The following is a 20,809-nucleotide window of genomic DNA, read 5'->3' on the forward strand; positions in this document are numbered from 1 at the left end:
TATAAAAATAAAAATATATTTTATTTTATAAGTATATTTCTTACTTTTGTGATGATCTGAATTGAAGGAGTTAGTGTATGAGGGATTGGTACATTTCCTCTGGCATTTTGGCGTGATTGGGTTCGGCAGAGTGTCACAAGATGGCAGTTCTCCTTTGGTGTGGTGTTCGCAGGCTTCGATTTCGTATGGTTGGCAACCCTAAAAGAACATTTTTAAAATTTTTTAAAAAAACAAAAACAAACGTTAAGTAACATAGATACTTGGAGGCAACCCAGAGGAGAGTCTCATTGTATTTTTTATTCTTTATAGTCGCGAGATTTAAATTTGAAAAACAACCGGATTTCCCGCCTTTATTTTTTCATCAACTTAATTTTTCTGGTAACTGTTGGCCCTTATTCCTCAAACCTAATGAAATGTATTTCTTCCTACATTTATATCACCTAAAATGCTCCCGGTTCTGCGGGTAACTTTATATTTTGTTTTATTCATAGTTAAATTTTCGAGACCTTATTTGTACTTATAAAATATATTGTAATTAAAGTTGTTGAATTTAGTTTAATAATTTTCTCACCTTCACATAACTGTACTAAATCATCACCATACCCAAGCACAGGTATTTTAACACCTAGAGTTGAAATCTTTTTGGTATGGATCATCTTTCTAATCAAATATTCTAATGGTAAATTTAATAGTGAAAGACCTTCTTTTAAACCCAAACTAACATCAATTTTTTAGAATAATAATTACCAACCCTAATATCAACAAAAGGTTCGGTCATGTACATCCATTCTAGATTTACATAATTTATATGTATGGTTATTTATTATAGCTTTGTATATTTACGAATATTTGAAAATTTGCATAGTTAAACAAATAGACTTGTATAATTTACGTATTAGATTTATATAATATATAACTCTGATATTTTATACGAATGCGAACCGTGGCCTCTTACGTTAAGGGAGAAACAGCGCCTCAGTGTGTTTGACTGTAGAATATTGGGTAAATTATCCGGACCATAGAAGGAGGAGTTAACCGCAAAATTTAGAAGACTGCACAGCTAGGATTCAAGTGATAGTATTGCGGCGAATAAGGTGATTTAGGACCAAATGAATACTGTAGCGGGTAAACGTCAGAGAGGTCGACCGAAGCGTAGGTGGGAGGATTACGTCAAAACTAATTTTGTGGATTTGAGTCTGGTTAAGCGGCATCACGTACGCGTGTTTAGACAGAGATTGGTGGTATTAGTATGGAACCTTTGGGCTCCCTAAGCCTTTTATTTTTATTATATTATTAATTGTGAGATAGATTGTTTTAACATGATCACTTACCACGTTGGAATTGTAATCCCCACCAGTAACCAGCCCGTTGGAAACAAAGAACATCCATGCTTCATAGGGATTTCCACCTTTACATCCATGACCGCAAAATGTACAGCAGGCCAACAGTTCCTCTGCAGACAGTGGTGTCGTGAACTTCCCTTTGGTGGCTATGCATACTCTGTCTGTGAAGGCTCCTGCTGCAGCAACTGCCTGCAAATAATGAACAAAGCATTTCACCTCTAAGAGTCATAGATTCAATAATGATTTTCTTAAATATCTTAGAATTTTAGGTGAAAATACATTTTTTAGTATTAAATTGTACAGAAATACTAAATAGGTTCAGTAGCGCAAACTCGGTCAGCTACTAGATTTAAACACTTCAATTAGGAAACGAGAAGTAGGTATAAACAAGAAACTCCAAACTTTTAAGTTGGTGTACTTGCCCGCACACCTGTATCTGGCTTAAAGATGGATATTAACAGACAAACAGGAAAATAAAGAGAAAGCTGTAGAAATGAGTTTCTCAGAAGGACTATGGGGTAAACGAGAGGGGATTGCATCTGCGATGATCGTATTCGGAAAGAACTAGGAATCCTTTCGATGAAGGAGGTCTTAGAGGCTTGGGAACTAATTTACTCATGTCAGATTTCAGTAGATTCTCAATAATCTTCTCTCCTGAAAATTATCGAGATCCATTGAAGTTTATGGTCTCAGCTCTTGACGGTGAAAGGCGTCGAGACAGACCTAGGATGTCGTTTGTGGATGACGTGAATCGTTTGTACCAGAGGAGAGGCAAAAATCTCCCGCGACCTAGGACCTAGTCAAGAATCCGAGAGCAGTGGCAGTACTGGTTTGGCGCTAATAAGGCACTATAGGGTGACGAAAAAGATTAAATTATTACATATAGCTTACTATTTTATTATATATTACTTACTATTATAAATTATTTACATAAAATTTATTTAATTATAATATACTAATATATACGACTAGTTGTAAAACTTATGAGTACCCAACAAGAACCGCAGGTTCCTTGGTCCCTGATGTGACGAATAGACTCGCATTCTGGCCAGTGCTCCCTAGCGTCGAAGCTCTCCGGGATGTCCTTGTCTGGGATGGTGTGTTTCTCCCTCAATGGCAGCTTTAGGAGTTTATTTTTCCTCACTCCTAGCAATCCCTTCAAGGAGGAGACAGTTGTGTTTTCTCCAAAGTTCTGGCCAGCCTAGATTTATAAAATTATATTAATAGACAAATAACTGTTGCTATATTTTTATTTCCTTTATCTGGTTGGATACAAAGAACAAACCTTATTCATTATTTTTTTTCTGAATGTATACTTTTAGTTAATCTACATGATCATGATCAGTGACATCCTATCGAATCAATTTTCTTTATTAAGTTACAAAAAAAGTTATCCTTAAAGTCCTTAAGTGCCTACATGTAAGTTATTTGGTTATATATTTAAATTTCAACTCCCCTAATAACTTGAATATATTTGTAGTGATTTTTCACATAATTTAATAAACAATAACGCTAATACATCGTTAGTTATTTTTAGCCAATACAATTTGAAAATAGGCATATAAATCCGAAACGTTGTTGTATGGAATGATCGAAATGAAATGAAGTGAAAAATAGTTTATTATTCTGGGACTAGGTCCCTTAGAACAATTACAAGGGTAATTTTAAGTTTATAAAAGCATATACTGGCCAAAAGAAAGTGTAGCCACACTTAATTGTAACTTAGTAGTAAACTAACTGACTAAGCACATAAAAAAAAAATTAATTACAAAATATCAATCCTATTATAATAATGCGTTAGATTGGTAAAGTAAAAGGCAATTAAACAGAAGGGTTTCAAACGAGGGAAGGGTTGGTACATGACGTATGTACAGTGTTTGGGTCATTCTATTTCAAATAAAAACCTTTTTAAGAATGATCCTCTAGAAAACACATGGTCTTCTTCATAATTTTTTTAAACCTTTTTACTTGGTTCTAGGACATGGTTGAGAATGGCAAATGTTTAAGCACTTTAGTGGTGATGACCTCCTTGTACTCAACAAAGTTAAGACAAGACTTATATTCTGTATATTACATAGTCTCATAGTATTCCAAACCCTCTTTACGTATATGTCTTAGCTTACGTGCAAGCTTCTCATAAATGAAAAGATAAAAACGTTTCATTTGTCACTCCCTGTCATCAAAAAAATTCTCAGTTAGGCTGTAACCAGGAAGGGTATCGAGGGATAAATATTTAATTTTCTTTAAATATTTGCTACTTTGGAAAATCTCTAACGATTTTTGTTAAACTCGGTATGTCAGTGAACAATTAATTTATCTTTCATATCAGATAGTTCCTCATCGAAATAGTACAACAGAGCATAAATAATTCTTAAAGAATCTTCCTTTAAAATACCTTTAATTTTTTTTATTCGAAATAATTAATCAATATCACATATTAATTAGTAATATAACCTAAGAAAGGATTTGATATCTAAACTAAGGAAATGAGACGAAAAATATTTTTCCATGTTGAAAAAACATTTCCGGAAATAAGAGTAGCAATAGAGATGTATCATATATCTTTGGAAATCCAAAGACATTAGACATAATAATAAGTAGAGGATAATGAAGAATAACGAAAAACGCACAAATAAAAGGCCTGTTCTCACACATGTAAGCCTGGCTGACGCATGAATAGTTTTTGCATTTCGTCAGTTTTTTTCATGACACCATAGCGTCATGTATATTATTAAGCATTAAAATATTTTTTTAATTCTGCTATATCTTTGCAAAAGAAAAATGTTTTAATTTTGCGACGAAAAATATTATTGAAAGTACTTTTCTGGTAATTATTGAAATTATAGTTAATCTGACATTTGAAAGGCTTTGGAAAATTATTATGGTTTTTTTTTTTAAAAGAAGAACCACCGGTAATAATTTCAACTTCTTAGACATTTTCATTTTTGATCATTGAGTTGAGTTGTTACAGACACGTACAACTCTCTTTCGCTATAGAGATATCTCTGCTTGTTTCTTTTACCTTCCATTTTGCCCCAGACCTGTTGACAGTTTCAATGATTCCTTTAAAATCCTCGAAGTGGGCTGAATTAGCATATGCTGCCACCAACAGCAAGCTTGATATGAAAAGTATCTTCATCCTAAAACGACCATTTAAATCTTTAATGACAATATTAAAAAGAAATCGTACAGTGCATTTCATTAAAAAAAAAAAAATGTATATATATGAAAAATTACACCTCCAACTCACCTGTGACACTGGACTGACTACAAACTCGACAATAAATCCCTTTTTAAAAGCCCTTCCTGCCCACTTGAAATGAGATAACATTGATACAACGTAAACTACAATTAAAATCAATATCATTACGCAATCTTTGTTAACAAATAGTGCTGATAGTTGATACCACTTGAACTATGGTTCTCAACTTCTCCTTTATTGGAATGTAGTCATTTAAATGCTTATTCAAGGGAAAGAGCGACAAGATTTTTAGCAGTTGATTTAAATTATTATTAGACACAGTGCTGACAACTAAACTAAAATATGTATAAATTGAGCTGCAAGAAAATTAAACAAAGTATATATTATACTTCATGATTTTTTTTTTTAGATAGATAGATTTATTTATTAATAGATATTACAATCTGCCACACAGTTGTGAACAATAGGTAATAGTGATGAATGATCTCATACATACTAAAATATTAAAAAAATAAATAAATAAGTCAAATAAAATAAATTAAAAAAAAAAACTCTCTTAAAATATATACAAACAAAAGAATAGACAAGTAAAATAAAAAAAAAAATAAATAAATAAAATAAAAAAAAAAAATAAAAAAAAAACTCTCTTAAAATATATACAAACAAAAGAATAGACAAGTAAAATAAAAAAAAAAATAAATAAATAAAATAAAAAAAAAAAATAAAAAAAAAACTCTCTTAAAATATATACAAACAAAAGAATAGACAAGCAAAAAAAAGAATAGTCAAGAGAGTTCATGATTAACACATCATTTTCGGGACACGTGAAATTATTTAAAAGCTAAGTTAAAGAAAAACAAATCTGATGCGGTGCGCTTGTTGTTTGTTTAAAAAGCGTTTGTAATTATTTCTGGCTTAAACCAAATGGCAAAAATATTGATCTGGAATATCGAACAATATTCAAATCGATATAAATATAAACAATATTCGGTTTATCGCACAATATTCGCATCTCCTAACATTATATTTAAGATCAACCGTAAACACTTGTATTGTACACTAGTTGTCATTGTAAAGAATATTAAAATCGATAACAACATTCGTTACACTTTCACATATAACGATATGCACGTCAATAACTACTTATTATTGATCTTTGCTAAGCCTTAGAGACGAGGCAGAGAAAGAAATTTCAGAAAGGCTAGACTAAAGATTTCTTAAATGTTTGGATGAAAAATAACCTATTATACATTAGAATAGAATAAAATTCTTGGAAGGGAAAAATGTATTTCAACAAAAGAAAAGAAAAAGAAACTAAATAAGCTTATTGAGTGACACTTATTACTATAAAAGGATTTTTATCTAAAAGTCGTTTTGAAAACAAAACTTATATTCTTATCACTAACTCGATAATTCACAATTTCCTGCTTGACACAAAATTGAATTGAATACTATTTATTATACGTTAACTACATGACAAGATTGTGCATTTAACTGTTTATAAGAAATAGCATTTGATAAATATTTTGATGAGTTTATACCACACTCTGAATTCTTCTAAGGTGCCCCTGTACATTTGCCAAACAAATGTAAATTCTGGAATGCACTTTTTATGCTTTTACACTATTAGAGAACTGAAACGGCACACAGATGGGTAGGGTATCAGAATGCACTTAGCACTCCAGCGCCTTCGGGAAGACAAGCTAAACAAGTTATAAGATTTCGATCTAAACCAGAAAAATAATCATTGTATTGTATATATTTTTTAAAATTTATTTATTGCCATTTTTGTTTATTTAATGTGATTTACAACTGTACAAATAATAAATACAATAAGCAAATATGTTGTATGTTTCATTTACACTTGAAAATCTTGGGAAGGACTCATTGGTGGTACTTCAAACATTAATTTAAATTAGAAGGTGGTCACCCGTGCCACTACCCGTGGCCACCTTCTTTAGGTCTCGGAGGATCATCAGGGATTGTTAAGGATGAAAGATTAATAATTAATGGGTTAGGATGGTTAAGGAGTTTGGAATGAAAAGACGCATATCTATTTTGGGCCAAATCGGTAACGAATGGGATGTTTAGGTCTTTGTGAATGAGTTTATTAGTAACGTAATAAGGAGCATCAAGGATTTTACGTAGGATTTTGGATTGTAAGGATTGGATGCGGGAGGAATTTGATGGTTTAGTAGAGCCCCATAGCTCAATTCCATATGTTCAAATTAGTCTGATTATCGTAGTGTATACTAATTTTTTGTAGTGAATGGGAAGTTTAGAGCGTTTTTCAAGTAAGTGTTGTAGCAATTGGAATCTACGAGCAGTTTCTTGTCGTTTCAGTCTTGTGTGTAGATTCCAAGTAAGTCTCTTGTCAAAATGGAGTCCTAAGTATCGAATCTGTTCAACAGGCGTTAGTGAAGTATTTAGAAAGAATACTGTAGGACAGGAGGGTTTACGACGGAAAGGTGATCTGATGGGATTTGTCAGGATTTATTTTGTTTCTCCAGTTTTGACACCATACTTCAATAGATGTTATGTGTCTGTAGTGTTTGTTAGGACTGTGTTAGGGTGGATTGGGATGTCAGTTGTATAAACCGTATAATAAATGGGACCTAAGATACTACCTTGAGGAACACCAGCGGACTGAGAAAAGAGAGATGAGTAGGCTAGGTTATGATTTACTTTAAAGGATCTATCAGAGAGGTAGGAGCGGATTATAAGGAAATATGGATAGGAATTGACGAGGTTTATAGAGCAGACCTGGATGCCAGACTCTATCAAAAGCTTGTTCAACATCGAGGAAGACTCCCGTGCAGTACGTTCTGCGCTTCAATGTGGAACATATGACATCAACCACTTGATGACTCTTGTTGTATGGTAGAATGGGATGTTCTAAATCCAAACTGGTGATCAGGAATAACATGATATGAGTCAAGGATTGGATAGAGGCGTTTTAATAAGAGTTTTTCTAGGATTTTGCCCATAATGGGCAGGAGTGAAATAGGACGGTAGGAAGATGGATATTCAAGTGGCTTAGAGGGTTTGGGAAACATTTGTATTACTATTTACAACAGTAAATTATAATACATTTAGTAAATTTGATCTCAGTTAAAATTGAGTGTTACAGACATGTAGAGAAACTAATGACGTTTCACATTAGCAGGTCTCTTGGCCATCTTCTTTTCAGGCGCCTTGGAGGATTGTCAGGAATGGAAGAGTTGTCCATAGTTTATTTTAGGTTTAGAGGAGAGAGGAATGCGATTATGTGATACAATAATTTGTTTCGCCTAGGGCACCAGAAAGCCCAAAGCCAGTCCTGAATCTAGGGCAACATAACCACATGGCAGACCGTAATAAATAAATAAAAAAAAAAAAGAATTAGTTTCCTGCAGAAATAAAATTCCTTCATTAAATTAGTACTGAATATAAAGTTGTTTTTAATAATTGTATTTCTCTTTTGATTAAACGTTTGTAATTTTTATTAATATTTTATGTAACTGAGTTTTTCTCAAAATCCTAATAAACTTATGATATTATATTATTTATTACTCATCAGACATTATCAGATGTCAATAATTTTAAGCACTTGACTGTATAAAATAATCTGTGTGTGTCTTGGAGTCAATCATTTCTGAATATAATTGTTATATTTACTGTTTGTGAAAGAAGGCATTTGCTAAAATGTTTATATATTTATGTAGTTCCTATTCTGGCAATTATTTATATATCTCTTGCAAAATTTATTTAAATGATGAAAACTTATCTTTGAAGTCTTGGTTGAAATGCATTTGAGAAAAATTTAATAATAATCTTATAATAAGATTATTATTAAATAAAAAAAATATGTCCAGCTAGTGTGATTCCATTGTCATGATAACTTCATAACCTTGGAAGAAAGTTGACTATACAAACATTTTAAGTATGTTCATCAGTTTCATTGTATTGTAGCGACACTGCTACCTACTGATCTATACCGTAAATAGCTATGCAAAAGCCAAAGTGGCTATTTTCTGGCAATCTACCAGCAAACACGGAAACTACTACTGGTGACAGGCAAACGCAGTACATTAATATTTGTACTATTCATTGTAAATACCTTAATGGTAACATGTAACAACTATATAAGATATTGTAATATATATGAATGTATAATTTGAATTAATAAAGATTCCAATAGAATCTGCTGGAACCTCTTGATGGCGTTTAATAGCCCAGAGACTAAACTAGACCAAAATTGTTAGGTCTTATGTGTGCAATCTCACTTCACAAGAAACACCTCCTTAGAAGGCAGAGGATAACAATTTACATAGTGGATCAGTACATTCTAATACGATATTCTAGGAAGTGTATGTTGCCTTTTATTTCTTTTCCTTGTCTACATTTCATCTCAATTTCCTACCTTTAAACCTTTTGTAGAACCCAGGGGCTGGTTACCCTCTGGGCTTACATAACTCTTCCTGCAAAACCCGGTGGCTGGTTACCCTCCAGGCTTTTATTCCTCCTTTCTACCAACAGAATTAGTACCCTGGAGGGTGAGGTTACCATCCTTCAAGAACTTATGGCTGGCACCCTGAGTCTCATTCTACCTAGTCACCTTCTAATCAACTCCTTTACTAAAGTGAACACGCATTAACAAATAAAAATAAAATAAATAATTTAAGGAGTGGTAAAAAAAAAAAAAATAATACTGTTTCAAAATGTAAATGATGAGGAATATGCTAGAGATAAGTTTTGTTTGTCAGTTTTTAAATTGATGGAAGAAAGTTCAAGATAGATATAAAAGCTTTCAGAGATGAGTCTTTTGTTGTGGTTATGGACTCTGGCATGTATCTAAGTTTTGTCAAAATCAAAGGAATTTAAGATAAGGAGAGTTCTGAAAGTTTTGAAACAAAAGAATTATAGGAATAGGCAGAATATTTATGTTGAGTGATGCTATCTTTTAGGTTTTTAGTTTCACCAATATAAGAGGAATTACAGTTGGGAGTGGAGCAAGGGATGTAGCATTTCCATGGATTGCCACTTTTTGTATAAATTACTTTTACCAATCTAAGTAATGTAACTTGTAAACACATTCTGGACTTTTAATTGCTAGCAGCTTCCTCTTTTGTTTTAACATATTTTTTCACAGAGAAATTGTCTGTCTCTTGCACCATCTAACTTGTGTGGAAAACCTGCAGCTGTCTGTATGTTCTTCACATCTTATTTATTTTAATTTTTTTTTCATCTTTCTTTTTACACCCCTGCTCCATTTACATTTCTACTCTTTTCTTGTTCTTTCTTCCTTACCCATGTTATTAAGTTCACCACATCTAATTATTGTCATTTTTACATATTACTCCATTTAGCATATACAACTTTAAATTTTATTTCTTTAATTTTTTTATTTTAGGAACATATTTTATTAATTAAATATATTTTCTTTTAAACTTTTTGTTTCATAACTTTAATTTTAAATATTTTTTTGTTCATATATTTACTAACTAGATTATCTTATTGATAATCATATTTGTGTACTCCCCACTTTCTTACCCACTTTTTTCATATCTTTAATTTTAATAAATTTCAATTTCTACATATATTTACTCACTAGATTTTTGTAAGTATATTATTTTCTTGTTTTTTCCTCTTTCTTAATTTTAATATTACATATTCTCATATAGCCTTTATCTTGTGTGTCACTGTTTCTCTAAAGGTACTGTAAAACGTCTAAATGCTTGTTATCATCACATAGCAGGCTTAAAAGCTAGTGATAAACATTTATATTAGTTAGGAAGCTGAAAATGAAGCATACTTTGTAAAAGTTATTTTGTGGCTCAATGATGGAAGAGTAGCTTAGGTAGGTTTGGCTTTGTATATTGTATACAAAAATATACATTTTATAATCACAATTGAGCTTTAATTTAATAAAAATCTGTGAATAAATGAAAATTCATGGCCACTTCCACAATCCAAAATCTTTATAAAATAAGAGCTAGTGCACTTCATCTCTAATATTGATCTCCAAGGAAATCAACTAACCTGTATTTTCAAACGGTATTTATTTTATTTTTTATTATTTATGTACTTTTGTTGTTTTAATTGTTTTACTTGTTTTAATTAACTAGTTTTTTTTTTTTTTCTCCAACCTTAAGTTTAATTGTATAAATAAAATTATACTTATTTATTCTAGATAAAAGTTGTTTTATTTTTGGTTAAATGTGTATCTGTATTTAATTGCTCATTTATCTTTAATCATTACACCCACAGACATCTTTGTATCTAGGAGCAGATTGTTTTAATGCATTAACCTAGTTTATTTATTATCTCAACTTTAGTTATGTACACTTATATTTACTTGTATATTTTTATTTATTTTCTTCCTAGTTTTTATTTGAGAATTACTTTTTATACAGTACAAATAGTTACTTTATAGGATATTTCTTGTCATAGTAGCATTTGATTTTTGTTTTTGTATTGTATTTTTTTATTCTTTTATCTTGTTCAATATTCTCATATAATCTGGTGGTCAAGCATGATTCTGACCAAATCACCTTCTTGCACAACCGTTGACAACCTAATAACAGTACTTCCTGATCAAGTACTGTACCGCTAATCCTCCATCAGTTGTAGCGGTACAGATTTAATTTAATATGCATACATATAGTATACGATTTCACATGAAGTGTGTACAATTTCTAAATAAACTCTTCTTGCATAGGGTTACTATTAGAATAAAGAAAAAAGAAAAAAATATCACAATTTAATTAAATTACAAATGAACGTAGTGATGAAGAAATGTAAACATTTTATATCTCATTAAAAAACACATTTTATATATTAAATAAACAATATATTTCCCAAAAATCTTTGAACACTTCATTGACTTCAGTTTGTCTCACTAAACACTAACTTTAATTTACAACAGGTATTCCAGCAAATATTAAAGACTCAATTCTACAGTGGTTTGTGCCTCTCAAGATCTTGAAAAATCCCTTGTCTCCCCAATGAGTATTCCATGAATTAGCAACCAACCAATAAGGAGTCTTGTCTTCAACACCCCACCCGATGATTCTTACAGCATGAGGACCCATTTCATGTCCAGTTACATGATGATAAACACCTAATGTGAGAGAGTAAGTGGTCAGATTAGGAAATTTCTTAAAATATTAATTAGAAAATGGATATGCTCTAATTAGTAGAGAGAGAATACATTAAAAACTTAATTTTCAAAGATGTCCAGTATTTTTATTCATTCCTTTGAAATAATAAACATGTTATGAAAACATGTTTTGTTTTTGTCTATGGCCCAAAATTGAACATTGATATAATACAACATCTTAGAAGAAAATAATAAATATAAATACTGAATCCATGCCAGCAATCATAGTATTAGGATTAATATTTACTCTTGAGTTGTTGCCCATGAGCAAATAAAATAACTCCATTATAGCTGTAAATTAAATGTATTCTGTGAACTTTAAGTAGGTGCTAGAATTAAATGATAAAGTGTAGCATATTAAACAATGGAAGGAAACATTAGAGATAACTGCTCTTCACATGCACAAAAAAATAACCTCTTATTTAGTGAGTAAAACCAATAATATCTTCATAAACAATTAAATGAATGTTTCAGGTTCAAAAATGAAAAAACAAATTAGTTTTATAAAATAAAAAAATAGCATAGTATGAAAACAATCAAATTTACGTTGCACATAAAATATAAATTGAGCAGAGTTCTTAGGTTATGGTAAGATTGAGGAGGCCAAGTCCCACACATAGCAACTTATGTTTTGCAAATTAGACTTATGGTCATCCAAAGAAGTTGGAAGAGGGAATGGTTTTTTACTGCAGCTATCTGTCTCATCTAGAATAAATAAAGACTTCCTGTGGAATTCTGATTCCAAGCACTTGAACGGCTAGTTCTGTAATGAGCTATAATAAAGGGCAGGCTTTGGTGGGAAGAGCGAGAAGAGGAGCGTGCTATGCAGGCTGGAGTGTCTCCAGCCACTAGATCCCTATGATGAAGGGTGTGCATTTGCCACTTAAGAACTAGATTTCAATTTAGAACTTTTATTAAACATAAGATCTCCATAAAACAATAATAATTATTTAATTATCTTCAATCTAGATAAAATTAGAATAAGAAATTTACTGTTAATTAAATGATTTCTAGAAAAAATTTTATCCAAAAACTATTAAATACAATTTTTCTGGTAAATAGTTCCTTAGTGTTCGAAAAAATAGTTTTAAAATGAAGGACTTTTATGGCCCCTAATTTGTTTCCAGTGTAACATTTTCTATATTGTTAAAAAAAATGTGTGTATAAGTAAATTGTTGACTTAGAATTGTAATTTATTTTTTGCTAATTACAATCTATACCTTTGTATCCAGTTTTAAACTAATTTTACCAATAATGACGAAAGAAAACATACTAATTTGAGATTTGAGATTAGTTGGTTAGAGCTCAATGCTGACCAATCTGTCCCCATAGAATATCTATGTTGAAAATAATATTTCTACCTATGTCTGGCTAACAGCTGTTGAGAGATATTAATTTTTAATAAACAAAGTATATTTCAGAATAAACATGAACTAAAAAAAACATATAATTATTTTAATAATAAATATTCTAAAAGAGTAAATTAAAATAAACTATTACTCTGTTTATGTTAGCAATATATACCAGATTTATAGGTGGTCAAGTCTGTATAAACTATCAAAGCTGCTTCAACTGGACCATGCAATAATATCTCCTGTTGGATCTGTGCAACATCATTTTTTATCGTATAGGCTCTCTCAACTAAAATATTACAACTAAAATGAGAATCAATCATACTTTTATATAAATAAAGCTAATTATTATGAAAATACATCTGATATAGAAAAACATGTAATAATGATTTATAGTAGGTATAATAACTTTATAATAATATAAAAACAACCACAACTCTTAATAGATTGATTTTGAATACATTTTTTTATTCAATAACAAATAAAAGAAATGTAGACTATTTCCTAGTATAATACATGACCTCTTGTTGGTGTTATGTCTTTATTAAAATTACACAATAAATAAATGTTTCTATGTTTCATGCCCTTTTTTTACCACTACCTATTCCCACTACTCACCCTAATGCCTGCTAGATTCTGTCCCTGTTTGGCCTTTTCAAGATTCACCTCTTTCTGATAGCTAAGTGTTTTTTATCTTGCCCTTCATTGGCTAACTTATATTTTATGATTATTTTCTGTGCTAAATTACAATGCAGTTCATTGTCCATAAGCGATAATTATTTTTTATAATTTAATACTTCATTACATCCCCGTAGATTTATGCCATTCAATGTTACTTCTCTAGTCTACAACAAGATCATTAATTCGTTTCTTTCACATTTTAGTCCTATACACCCACAAACCTAACTTACATTTTCATGAACCTAAATAGATTAGATTTTCCCTGCATTTATCAAACTGTAAGTACTTATCATTATTCATATAACTTATATTACACAAAATCGTTGATTGAGTGTGTGTAGTATATAGAAGGAAAATGGTCTGAGTGTGGTCAAATGAACTCAAATAGTTATAAAACTATTTATATGAGTATGAGTTGTTATTTTGATACTAATGTGTATAATTTATATTTTGCTTTTTTATTTTCAATTTTCTGTTGTCTTTATATTGTTCACCTTTAACACGCATTTCACAACAAAAAACACTAAATATAAAATGTTTTCTGGTCCTCTGTTTATAATTATAAGTTGTATAAAGTCCCCCAACTCCATTTTAATTTTATTGTGGACATTACACAACAATTAGTCCAGATAGAAACTGATTAATATATTTTAAAATTACAGCTTATCCAACTAAAAATGGATGGCATCATAAATAGAATAACATATAATCCTGGCTACTAAGAAATTCTTAAATTATTTTTTAAAATATTATTAGTAATTTTACCCTACCCCACTTGTTAGAATCACAGTGTTTTTAGCTGTATTTAGAATAACTTTTATGGAAAAATGGAAACAATACTCTCTTCAGTAAAATCAAATAAACTACTGAAATCAGATTAAATACAATGCAATGTTTAAAAACCACTATCCTTCACTCTTCTTACCTTTGTGATGATCAGTATCAAAAGAAGAATTGTATGAAGGATTTGTACACCTGTCCTGGCATTTAGGAGTTTTTGTTTGTGGAAGAGACTTGCATGAAGGAAGACCTCCGTCCACATGATGATCACAGGCTTGCACATCATACGGCTGACATCCCTACAAATTGATTGCATAATTAGCATTTAAAAATTCACCAATATAATGAAATTTGACTCAACTAAAGCAATTTAGTTTTTTTTTATAAAGAAAACAACTGATGATCACAACCCATTAGTTTTAAATACATTATTTATTTTTTACAAATGTTTGCAACTATAAAATATAATATGGCACAATAAAATTTGTGAAAGTTAAAACATTTACTCACTATATTAGATTTGTATCCCCCACCAGTTACTATACCGAAACGAACAATGTACTTCCATGCAACTAATGGGTAACCTCCTTCACATCCTGAACCACATAATTTGCAACAAGAAAGCAATTGTTCATCGGAAAGCGGCAAGGTAAAGTTACCATTTGTTACAATGCAATATCTGTCAGAAACCACTGCTGCAGCTGATACTGCCTAAAATTAAAGAAAGGAATCTTTATATCGATGCTCATTTGCAATAAGAATAATTATATCAAATAGACAAAATTACAGTACTATATAAAACAAAAAAATAGAACTAGCTATAACTGAAGTCCATCAGAATTTATTCCTCATAGTTATAATCATAATCTCAAAATAAAAATTATTAAGAGAAATTACAATTAAATACTATTATCAGTTAATGATATGAAATATAAGAAACAAATAAATAGGTTTTTAATTATTTTTTTTTATAAAAGTAAGAGACAGGATTTGAAAATTGAGATGGTAAGAGGTTAGCAAGGAGTTTCAGATGTTGGCTACAGAAAGAATAATAAATCATTTTTCTTAATCTTTCCCTCTTCAATCAGTTAGCCAGTCATGGTCTCCATGACAAACCTTGTCCAGTTGTCACGATCTTGTGCAGCCGCTATGAAGTTGCGAGTTCCAAGCAGGCAACTTTAATCATGCGCAACGCTATCCCAGCATCTTCAATGTCTTGTTCCATGAATCATCCCAGTGAGAATATTTTTCATGATCACTGGCTACATGGCCAGCCTTCCCCAGCCTACCAAGGTTTTAACCATATCTGGCTCATTTATCTGGTTGTACAGTTCATGAATCATACACCTTTTGTGCTCATTGTCCCAACTTCTCTCCCATTGATGCAGCAAAGGATGCACCTCTCAAATTTTGAACAGAATACATATCAGTCCTGATTATTTTGCAAGCTCAAGACCTATATGTAAGGACAGTGCAAATTAAAAACATGTAGAGGATCAGGTTTGTGATTCTCATGATAAGGCTCCTTCACAGTTGTGGCTTTAAGCCAAAAAAATCTAGTGGTGGCAATGGTCCAGCTCTTTATTTTGGCTGTAATATCCTCCGAGTTCACCTTGGTTCCTAAATATGTGAAATCGGAAATAAAGTCATGGAGATGCCTAATCATTAATTCCAGTTCTTAATGTGGAAGGTAGGGACCAAGTATCAATTTTCACTGTAGGAGCTCAAAATAATTACCAAAACATTTGTCAAATGAATATGAATTAAAGTATCACCACTTTATCAATAACTGAAGGTATTGGAATAACAAATTACCTAGGAATTTAACCCACAATCAAAACAGATGGGTCTGTTGGGTCCAGTTACATTATTTGTTCACTTTTTATCTTATCATACATTCAATATATTGTCTATTCTTCGAGGTCAGGGGCTAAAATGAGGAATTTGGTGGTCCTCAGTTTTCTCTAAACACTTCAGTTGGAGAGGACCAGACCAGTCTCCTATGGTCAGAAAAGAGTCAGCATGTAAGGAGTATGTGCTCAGCACTCATCACACCAGATTGGACTTAATCCATTATTAACCTTTTGGAATAGGTCTGTCCACTTCCAAAGGAAGGTTCATAAAGGCATCCATTTTGTCAACTGGTGAAGACTTCATTGACTATGTCATAGTCCTTAGTTTATGATTTTACAGAGTTGAAACTTTTCAGAGGTTCAAGGCAGCAACAGTCCGACAGCTGGTAATTCTTTACTCCAAGCTGAGCCTGACATAGACCGTGTATAAAGACCTCAATATTCTCAAGTCTATGCTCTAGATAGGCCTGATCTGGGGAGTTGACTTTTATTTTGTGTCCATCTGCATCTGATACTTTGCTGCAATTATAGAAGTTGATCTACTCCAGCAGGGACACCCTGACATTATTTAGCAGGTCTTTAATATCATTCATGAACATTTGGAGGATTACTGAGGAAAGTAATCTTCCCTGGGACAGGACGTTTTCGAATTTCCTTGCTTGGCTCCTTGCATTTGTCGATTTTACTCTTGCTTTTTGATCCTTGGAATAGCCCTTGGGCCCTATGGTTGCTTTCTTATGATAGCTACCATACTTTTAGTATTAAGCCTTCTTTCCATAACTTGTTGCCTTTTTAAGGCCAAACCAGACTGGAATTGTGTGCTCCTGATTTTGAAAACTGTCCCCACAGCCTCCAACTTGAGTCTACTGAAGCTCACCTGTTTCAGAACTATGAGGTCATTTTTTCAAGTAACACAATGAACTAGTTGTCCATGAGTATTTCTAAAAGCTTCCCCATACTTCTAAGAAGGGTGATGGGACAGTAGTAATTTTGGTCAATTTTTTTTTTTAGCATTTTTTAAGTTTTGAGATGATTACTCCTTCCTTCCAGGTCGTAGGTACTTTTTCTATCATCTGGCTAATGTTAAAGAGCTTGAGGAGAAAAGCTTCTTGGTTGGTGCTTCAGGTTGATAAGAAGATTGTACAGGATACTGTCAACTAGCACTCTTCAGCTTCAGACAGTTGATCCTTTATTGAGTTTTTGCATCCTGAATAGTTGGTCTACTCTTTCTAAGACCTTCTTGCAGCCAGAAGGATTTATTTTTCTTTCTTCTTCATCTGTTTTTCATCTTGCCTTGACTACTAACTTATTTATTTATTTTTTGGAAATGTATAATGCAATCTAAAAAAAAAAAATAGATCAGAAAATCAAATTGTAAGACACATAAATATCGCTATGGGCCCTACAGATTATCTGTCACATTGTGGGTAAAATATAGCATACCAAGGTTTAGTCACTAAGATACAGAACCAACATTATTATCATGAAAATTGAATGGTCTCAATGCATAGGGATTGTGTATAAATTTCGTAAACTAATATTAAAGCCTCTTCTCAACAAATAGTAAATAAAAAATAGTATACACTTTTTCTTGCTCTTCCTTTTTATTTTAGTTGAAACAAACAGTATCAGGAAAAGATATGGTATAGATTCTATATTTTCAATGATATATTTCTTTTGATTTTATATAAATGTCTCTTTTACAAATTTATTTATTTTTTAATTGAATAATTTACTTTTTGAGCTTGATTAGTTTTAAGCAACATAGTCAACAATACTTTTTTTTAACTAAAAAAATAAAAAGAACAATTACTAAACTCAAGCTGAGAATTTACCTTGTTCCTCAAACATTGCAGATTTCCTTAGATCTCTATTAATATTAGCTTAATATTTACTTTTCACCTTCCAACAATAGTTTCTTGCCACCTGTTGGATAAGGATTCAAACAATCGATTGTTGGTTACAGATCAGTTCTTAAGATATTATAAGTTGTAAACACAAAATGATGGTACAAGACATTTCCTCATGCTAAGAATAGGATTAATAGAGCATCTCTTCAATTTGATTACAGTGAAAGACTAAATGAGAACAAAATCTTAGCATTTCATTTTTGTCACAATATAAACTATAATTCTGCATATAATTAATATAAATTGAGTAAATATATACCCAACAAGAACCACAATTGCCTTGATCCCTAATCTGTCCAATCGTAGGGCAATGAGGCCAATTTTTTCTTGAATCAAATTCATCAGGGATTACAGTATTATTCGTTACATGGTTTTCCTCTCTTAACAGTAAAGATCCAGTATAATCTTTGACTCCCATGAGTCTTTTTAAATGTGATAGTGGCGTGTTTGGGTCAAAATTATGACCGGCCTGTAATTGTAAAAAATATTTGAATTGTAATAATATTTATAATAGACCTATAATTGTCAAAAAAGGTAATAATAATAGTTAATAAAATATTATTTATGTTGTCATTTGTACTCCTCTTAAAAGAAAAAAAAAATTAATTTTGACCAAGACTGAAACAAAGATGACAGATTGTAGGAAGATAGTTTTGCCAACATTTGACTAATAATTGTCATCTTTGTTTCAATCTGACAACCCTGACGAAGCCCTGCAAAGTGGGACGAAATGTTGATTAGCAATAAATAGTTTTCTTTTACTATTTTGATACCTTTATTAACCACCACCCGGACCATTTTCCAACAAATTATTCTAAAGTTCGTATAAAAAAAAAATATTCATCCCACTAGTCTAGATCTCAACTACATGTCAAATCCAATGACAGTTCATTTAAGTTTAATTTTATAAAAATTACTTAGTAATTAGACATTAAGTATCTACATGTAATGTTGTCTTGAGACTATTATATGATAAAATTCTTGTATATTGATTTTAATTTATATTGTAATGTAACTAAATAAGAATTAATAAGTGGCGAATAAATTTTATTTGTCAAGGGGTGAAACAATTATTTTTCTTAGAGGCACAATCTACAAATGACCCTATATAACATTTATATGGCGAAGCCCAAACATATTTGTATTACTTACATTCCATTTTGAACCAGCAGAATTAACCTTTTCAATAATAGACTCAAAGTAGTTAAATTTTGTAGAGCTTCCATTAACTACAATAAATTTAATAATTAAATATGAAACAATATTAATTTTATAATAAAATATACACATTTTACTTTCAAATAGAAAACCGATATTAACTCTGGCTCAATTAGACTTCAAAAGAACTGTAACTGAGTTTGTAGAAGATTATGCTAAATCCTGATTACCTGGATTTATTTTCTTGATCTAATAGAGATAATATTTCTATCAGAAAGAAATATATGTTTTACACAGAATTTGGTGTTTCTCTGAGACTGTTTTAATCCTTTATAATTTACTTGAGTATTATAATGATTAGCAAATGAATTTTGATGTATAGTCAGATTATTTCCAAGTAGAGAGTTGTATTAGGTTTTATTTTCTTTGAACATAAATTAAATATATAGACAACATAAATTATTCAGACACTAAGGATAATGAATATCTTTAATTACATAAATTCAATAACTTCCTGCTAAGTTATTGCTTGAAAACATTTCTTAACAAAATGTCAACATATCAAGGTTTGTAGTAGTGCCTCATCTTCAGGCTTATACAGCAATGGAAACAAACAATTGGAAGCAATGGAAACATGAGACATTAATATGTTTTATAGATCAATAAAACTTATCAGGAAAAGTTTTTCACACAAGTTATTAAAAAAGTGGCTTGTATCTTTGGGATAAAAACAATTACATAGTTGAATACTTTTGATATAATTTAGCATATTTATTTATAATAACATTAAAATTCATAAAATGCAGATCTTACTAAAGGTGAACTAATTCATTATTTATTTTACAAGCCGATAGGTTATATTCATTGATTATTATTTATTAATCATAGATTCAAATAAAATACTCATAATTAAAAAGGTGTAATATATTTAATAGCAACTTCTTTTTTTACTTGAAAAATTAATTATGATAAATTAAAAAAAAATTTTCATTAAAATATACCTAACCCTCATTTATTATTTATATTTACGACATAAATAGTCGCGAAAACTGACATTAAAAGTATGTAACAGCTTCAATAGCAAAAGTTAAATTAATTCTTAAATTTCCCAAACAAAATAATAAGCATTTAAGTAATATTCCGTGGGAACAAACGGAATAGATGACTATTATACTATTATGGTAATCAACTCTGTTAAACTTAAAGCTACAATGCAAACCTTACCAATAATAGTCATGGTGTTTAAAAATCCATATAGAAATTTAATGTTAACTGTAATATATCTTCTTTTAATTGACATTTCTCATTTTCCCCCCAGTTATTTGAATTTATTTAAGAACTGAAAAGCTCTCTGATTGCATAATTTTATGACCTTGCTCAAACCAAATA

At 30.8% G+C, this 20,809-nt stretch overlaps 1 pseudogene; it reads right to left on the reverse strand.

Moving 5' to 3' along the window:
- The window catches only part of LOC106688843 (uncharacterized), a 56,637-nt pseudogene that overhangs the window by 11,705 nt on the left and 24,123 nt on the right, over positions 1 to 20,809 (reverse strand).

The sequence above is a fragment of the Halyomorpha halys genome, unplaced genomic scaffold (genome assembly GCF_000696795.3).
Source record: "Halyomorpha halys isolate HHAL.00 unplaced genomic scaffold, Hhal_1.1 Scaffold45.1, whole genome shotgun sequence".
NCBI lineage: Eukaryota > Metazoa > Arthropoda > Insecta > Hemiptera > Pentatomidae > Halyomorpha > Halyomorpha halys.